At 56.2% G+C, this 7268-nt stretch overlaps 1 long non-coding RNA gene across 1 annotated transcript; it reads right to left on the bottom strand.

Annotated features, from left to right (window-relative positions):
* Window positions 1-202: 202 nt before the first annotated feature.
* On the bottom strand, window positions 203-1501 carry LOC131587114 (uncharacterized). Its single transcript, XR_009279305.1, has 3 exons — window positions 1365-1501; window positions 1202-1281; window positions 203-1124 (listed from the first exon to the last, which is right to left on the bottom strand). It is a non-coding gene; the product is annotated as an uncharacterized LOC131587114 (long non-coding RNA).
* Between the last annotated feature and the right edge of the window lie 5767 nt (window positions 1502-7268).

Genomic DNA, 7268 nt, shown 5'->3' with positions numbered 1-7268 from the left:
CACAGAGACAGTACCAATATAACGTAATCAGTATAGGTTTTTCTTACTCTTTTGAACCCCACATTGGGCAGCAAATAATGCAATGCTTACAAAGCTGAGACAAAAGTCAAAGTGCTGCAGGATAACTTCACAGCTCCAGACATCTTGTGAGGATCTAGGAACACCCGCTAGACTCCAACTACACCTTACATCACAAATTTCAAATTACAGGGGCCTGGGACTTGGCCTTTTACACCTACACCCAGGCTGGGCAGCAGGACAGAGCAGCTCTGGGACAGCTACACCCAGACACCCGTGACACACAAGACAACAGACGAGAGGACACAACGGGGAGACAAAACTCTGGGCCACAAGAACGGCCGCAAGGACCGAGAGAACACGGAACGAGATGAGCCGGGTGAGAATGAAGGCGAGCTGATGAAGGTCGCAGAACCCGGGAGGAAGAAGATGCTGATGGAATGACAAACTCCAGCAACTGCCAAGACGGATGCCCGAGAATTTTGGGCTACAGTCCCCTACCAATCCTTGCGTTTCTTCAAGACCTAAGCCGCAACAATGGATCCTCGCGGCGCACGGCTGTCGACACAGCTCGGAACAAGACCTCTAAAAGACATCCGATCGGATGCTTTTAAAAGAGAGACGCGATTCCAAGGCCTCAGAGAGCTGCTGAGGCAAAGCTTTGACGGCGTCAGCGCTGGGCCGAGGAGCCCAGCGATCAGAGATGCGAGGAGTGACGCCGGGGTTTCTGGTAATCCCCAGAAGAGATAAGGCAAGGCATGTACAACACAAGAAGCACAAAAGACACAGAAGGCACAATGGACAAGTGATGGGACACGCCCCGGGACTGCTCTGTCCTGCGCACCACAGCACTGTGAACAAAAGTGAGGCTCTCGCACCGTGTGGCCTAAGGGGCCACAGTCTGGACCTCCCTGTCCCCAAAGCTGACTCCATAATCCCAGGTCCAGAGTCCCGACCCAGCACCCCGCTTTCAGCCCCTCTGCGGGTCATAGCCTCCGACTCAGCTCCTGGATGCCCGATGAGGAGGATCCACATGGAGCGCCAAGGAAGGCCGTCTCGCCATCTGGGAAGTTCCTGCCATCGCCAGGCAGCCGTCTCTAGGTCAGCTACAATAAATAAAACAGAAAATCAGCGGCTGATCTCTGCAGGGCATCAGCCAAAACCCGACAATTCCACTACTAACGGTCTCCTGCGAACGGTCACGTCCTGAGGCCGCACACTTCGGCCGCGCCGGGAGCCGGACGCCGTCGTCGCAGGGCACGCCTGAGTTAAGAGAAGACAAAGTGATGCGGCATTGCTGAAACTCAAAGGGACCCTCGCTCCTCCTCCCGACGTCCCCAACTCACGGCAACCCCTCGGCCCGTTCCTGAAGGCCACCGACACGGCCCCTTTACGTAGAAAAGGCTTCGTCCCATGGTCCCATAACGCTTCCGCAGGGCTCACGGGAGAGGCGAAGCAGGCGTGCCGGTTGGTTGGTGAGGACGTGTCGGCAAAACCTGACTGGACCGCCTAAAGCACGCAAACAAGAAGGGACGCTTGGCATTTGCAGCAAAAACTGAGAGCCCAGCGATAACAACAGCTTCCCTCCACCGGTCAATGCTCACCTTGCCCACTTCGCCTTGACTGCTTCTAGCTGGCTCTACTTCCTAAAAATAAACACAAAGAGGAGACCTGTCACACAGTGACCGGTTCCAGTTGCCCTGCCAAGACAAACATTGACTTACCTTCTCGGGGGAACCCCCTTACCCTGGATGGGGTGCTCTGCCACCGATTTCATCCGTCCGCATCTAAAAGAAAGCTAAGACAAAAGTCAAAGTGCTGCAGGATAACTTCACAGTTCCAGACATCCTGTGTCAATCTAGGAACACCCTCTAGACTCCAACTACACCCGACATGACAAATTTCAAATTACAGGGGCCTGGGACTTGGCCTTTTACACCTACACCCAGGCTGGGCAGCAGGACAGAGCAGCTCCGGGACAACTACACCCAGACACCCGTGACACACAAGACAACAGACGAGGGGACACAATGGGGAGACAAAACTCTGGGCCACAAGAATGGCCGCAAGGACCGAGAGAACGCGGAATGAGATGAGCCGGGTGAGAATGAAGGCGAGCTGATGAAGCTCGCAGAACCCGGGAGGAAGAAGATGCTGACGGAATGACAAACTCCAGCAACTGCCAAGACGGATGCCCGAGAATCTGAGGGCCACAGCCCCCTACCTATCTCTGCACTTCTTCAAGACCTAAGCCGCAACAATGGGTCCTCGCGGCACACGGCTGTTGACACAGCTCAGAACAAGACCTCTAAAAGACATCCGATCGGATGCTTTTAAAAGAGAGACGCGATTCCAAGGCCTCTGAGGGCTCCCGAGGCAAAGCTTCGATGGTGTCGGGCTGAGGAGCCCAGAGATCAGAGATGCGAGGAGTGACACCGGGGTTTCTGGTAAGCCCCCAGAAGAGATAAGGCGAGGCACGTACAACACGAGAGGCACAAAAGACACAGAAGGCACGATGGACAAGTGATGGGACACGCCCCGGGACTGCTCTGTCCTGCACACCTCAGCACTGTGAACACATGTGAGGCTCTCCCTTCACGTGGCCTAAGGGGCCACAGCCTGGACCTCCCCGTCCCCAAAGCTGACTCCATAATCCCACGTCCAGAGTCCCGACCCGGCACCCCGCTTTCAGCCCCTCTGCAATACGCTGCCTCCGACTCAGCTCTCGGATGCCCAGCGGGGAGAATCCACATGGAGCGCCAAGGAAGGCCGCCTCGCCATCTGGGAAGTTCCTGCCATCGCCAGGCTGCCGTCTCTAGGTCAGCTACAATAAATAAAACACAAAATCAGAGGCTGATCTTTGCAGGGCATCAGCCAAAACCCGACAATTCCGCTACTCACGGTCTCCTGCGAACAGCTGCGTCCTGAGGCCGCACGCTTCGGCCACACCGGGAGCTGGACGCCATCGTCACAGGGCGCGCCTGAGTTAAGAGAAGACAAAGTGATGCGGCATTGCTGGAACTCCAAGGGACCCTCGCTCCTCCTCCCAACATCTCTAACTCACGGCAACCCCTCGGCCCATTCCTGAAGGCCACACACACGGCCCCTTTACATGGAAAAGGCTCCATCACACGGTTCCATAACGCTTCCGCAGGGCTCACGGGTGCGGTGAAGCAGCTGTGCCGGCCGGTTGGCGAGGATGTCTCAGCGAAACGCGACTCGACCGCCTAAAGAACGCAAACAAGATGGGAGGCTTAGGGTTGCACCAGAAACTGAGAGCCCAGTGATAACAACAGCTTCCCTCCACCGGTCAATGCTCACCTTGCCCACTTCGCCTTGACTGCTGCCAGCTGGCTCTACTTCCTAAAAATAAAGACAAAGAGGAGACCTGTCGCACAGTGACCGGTTCCAGTTGCCCTGCCAAGACAAACATTGACTTACCTTCTCGGGGGAACCCCCTTACCCTGGATGGGGCGCTCTGCCACCGATTTCATCCATCTGCATCTGAAAGAAAGCTAAGACAAAAGTCAAAGTGCTGCAGGGTAACTTCACAGCTCCACACATCTTGTGTCAATCTAGGAACACCCTCTAGACTCCAACTACACCCTACATCACAAATTTCAAATTACAGGGGCCTAGGACTTGGCTTTTTACACCTACACCCAGGCTGGGCAGCAGGGCAGAGCAGCTCCGGGACAACTACACCCAGACACCCGTGACACACAAGACAACAGACGAGGGGACACAATGGGGAGACAAAACTCTGGGCCACAAGAATGGCCGCAAGGACCGAGAGAACGCGGAACGAGATGAGCCGGGTGAGAATGAAGGCGAGCTGATGAAGGTCGCAGAACCCGGGAGGAAGAAGATGCTGATGGAATGACGAACTCCGGCAACTGCCAAGACGGATGCCCAAGAATCTGAGGGCCACAGTCCCCTACCTATCTCTGCGCTTCTTCAAGACCTAAGCCGCAACAATGGATCCACGCGGCGCACGGCTGTCGACACAGCTCGGAACAAGACCTCTAAAAGACATCCGATCGGATGCTTTTCAAGAGAAACCTGATTCCAAGACCTCTGAGAGCTCCAGAGGCAAAGCTTCGATGGCGTCGGGCTGAGGAGCCCAGAGATCAGAGATGCGAGGAGTGATGCCGGGGTTTCTGGTAAGCCCCCAGAAGAGATAAGGCGAGGCACGTACAACACGAGAGGCACAAAAGACACAGAAGGCACGATGGACAAGTGATGGGACACGCCCCGGGACTGCTCTGTCCTGCACACCTCAGCACTGTGAACACATGTGAGGCTCTCCCTTCACGTGGCCTAAGGGGCCACAGCCTGGACCTCCCCGTCCCCAAAGCTGACTCCATAATCCCACGTCCAGAGTCCCGACCCGGCACCCCGCTTTCAGCCCCTCTGCAATACGCTGCCTCCGACTCAGCTCTCGGATGCCCAGCGGGGAGGATCCACATGGAGCGCCAAGGAAGGCCGCCTCGCCATCTGGGAAGTTCCTGCCATCGCCAGGCTGCCGTCTCTAGGTCAGCTACAATAAATAAAACAGAAAATCAGCGGCTGATCTCTGCAGGGCATCAGCCAAAACCCGGCAATTCCGCTACTCACGGTCTCCTGCGAACAGCTGCGTCCTGAGGCCGCACGCTTCGGCCACACCGGGAGCTGGACGCCATCGTCACAGGGCGCGCCTGAGTTAAGAGAAGACAAAGTGATGCGGCATTGCTGGAACTCCAAGGGACCCTCGCTCCTCCTCCTGACATCCCCAACTCACGGCAACCCCTCGGCCCGTTCCTGAAGGCCACCCACACGGCCCCTTTATGTGCAAAAGGCTCCGTTTCACGGTCCCGTAACGCTTCCGCAGGGCTCACGAGAGCGGTGAAACAGCTGTGCCGGCCGGTTGGCGAGGGGATCTCAGCGAAATGTGACTGGACCGCCTAAAGCACGCAAACAAGAAGGGACGCTTGGCATTGGCAGCAGAAACTGAGAGCCCAGCGATAACAACAGCTTCCCTCCACCAGTCAACGCTCACCTTGCCCACTTCGCCTTGACTGCTGCCAACTGGCTCTTCTTCCTAAAAATAAACACAAAGAGGAGACCTGTTACACAGTGACCGGTTCCAGTTGCCCTGCCAAGACAAACATTGACTTACCTTCTCGGGGGAACCCCCTTACCCTGGATGGGGTGCTCTGCCACCGATTTCATCCGTCCGCATCTAAAAGAAAGCTAAGACAAAAGTCAAAGTGCTGCAGGATAACTTCACAGTTCCAGACATCCTGTGTCAATCTAGGAACACCCTCTAGACTCCAACTACACCCGACATGACAAATTTCAAATTACAGGGGCCTGGGACTTGGCCTTTTACACCTACACCCAGGCTGGGCAGCAGGACAGAGCAGCTCCGGGACAACTACACCCAGACACCCGTGACACACAAGACAACAGACGAGGGGACACAATGGGGAGACAAAACTCTGGGCCACAAGAATGGCCGCAAGGACCGAGAGAACGCGGAATGAGATGAGCCGGGTGAGAATGAAGGCGAGCTGATGCAGCTCGCAGAACCCGGGAGGAAGAAGATGCTGATGGAATGACAAACTCCAGCAACTGCCAAGACGGATGCCCGAGAATCTGAGGGCCACAGCCCCCTACCTATCTCTGCACTTCTTCAAGACCTAAGCCGCAACAATGGGTCCTCGCGGCACACGGCTGTTGACACAGCTCAGAACAAGACCTCTAAAAGACATCCGATCGGATGCTTTTAAAAGAGAGACGCGATTCCAAGGCCTCTGAGGGCTCCCGAGGCAAAGCTTCGATGGTGTCGGGCTGAGGAGCCCAGAGATCAGAGATGCGAGGAGTGACACCGGGGTTTCTGGTAAGCCCCCAGAAGAGATAAGGCGAGGCACGTACAACACGAGAGGCACAAAAGACACAGAAGGCACGATGGACAAGTGATGGGACACGCCCCGGGACTGCTCTGTCCTGCACACCTCAGCACTGTGAACACATGTGAGGCTCTCCCTTCACGTGGCCTAAGGGGCCACAGCCTGGACCTCCCCGTCCCCAAAGCTGACTCCATAATCCCACGTCCAGAGTCCCGACCCGGCACCCCGCTTTCAGCCCCTCTGCAATACGCTGCCTCCGACTCAGCTCTCGGATGCCCAGCGGGGAGAATCCACATGGAGCGCCAAGGAAGGCCGCCTCGCCATCTGGGAAGTTCCTGCCATCGCCAGGCTGCCGTCTCTAGGTCAGCTACAATAAATAAAACACAAAATCAGCAGCTGATCTTTGCAGGGCATCAGCCAAAACCCGACAATTCCGCTACTCACGGTCTCCTGCGAACAGCTGCGTCCTGAGACCGCACGCTTCGGCCACACCGGGAGCTGGACGCCATCGTCACAGGGCGCGCCTGAGTTAAGAGAAGACAAAGTGATGCGGCATTGCTGGAACTCCAAGGGACCCTCGCTCCTCCTCCCAACATCTCTAACTCACGGCAACCCCTCGGCCCATTCCTGAAGGCCACCCACACGGCCCCTTTACATGGAAAAGGCTCCGTCACACGGTTCCATAACGCTTCCGCAGGGCTCACGGGTGCGGTGAAGCAGCTGTGCCGGCCGGTTGGCAAGGATGTCTCAGCGAAACGCGACTCGACCGCCTAAAGAACGCAAACAAGATGGGAGGCTCGGCATTGGCAGCAGAAACTGAGAGCCCAGTGATAACAACAGCTTCCCTCCACCGGTCAATGCTCACCTTGCCCACTTCGCCTTGACTGCTGCCAGCTGGCTCTACTTCCTAAAAATAAAGACAAAGAGGAGACCTGTCACACAGTGACCGGTTCCAGTTGCCCTGCCAAGACAAACATTGACTTACCTTCTCGGGGGAACCCCCTTACCCTGGATGGGGCGCTCTGCCACCGATTTCATCCATCTGCATCTGAAAGAAAGCTAAGACAAAAGTCAAAGTGCTGCAGGGTAACTTCACAGCTCCACACATCTTGTGTCAATCTAGGAACACCCTCTAGACTCCAACTACACCCTACATCACAAATTTCAAATTACAGGGGCCTAGGACATGGCTTTTTACACCTACACCCAGGCTGGGCAGCAGGGCAGAGCAGCTCCGGGACAACTACACCCAGACACCCGTGACACACAAGACAACAGACGAGGGGACACAATGGGGAGACAAAACTCTGGGCCACAAGAATGGCCGCAAGGACCGAGAGAACGCGGAACGAGATGAGC

Source organism: Poecile atricapillus, chromosome 21 (assembly GCF_030490865.1).
Source record: "Poecile atricapillus isolate bPoeAtr1 chromosome 21, bPoeAtr1.hap1, whole genome shotgun sequence".
Taxonomy (NCBI): domain Eukaryota; kingdom Metazoa; phylum Chordata; class Aves; order Passeriformes; family Paridae; genus Poecile; species Poecile atricapillus.
Note: the sequence above shows the minus strand (reverse complement) of the source record. Positions and strands in the feature narration are given on the sequence as shown.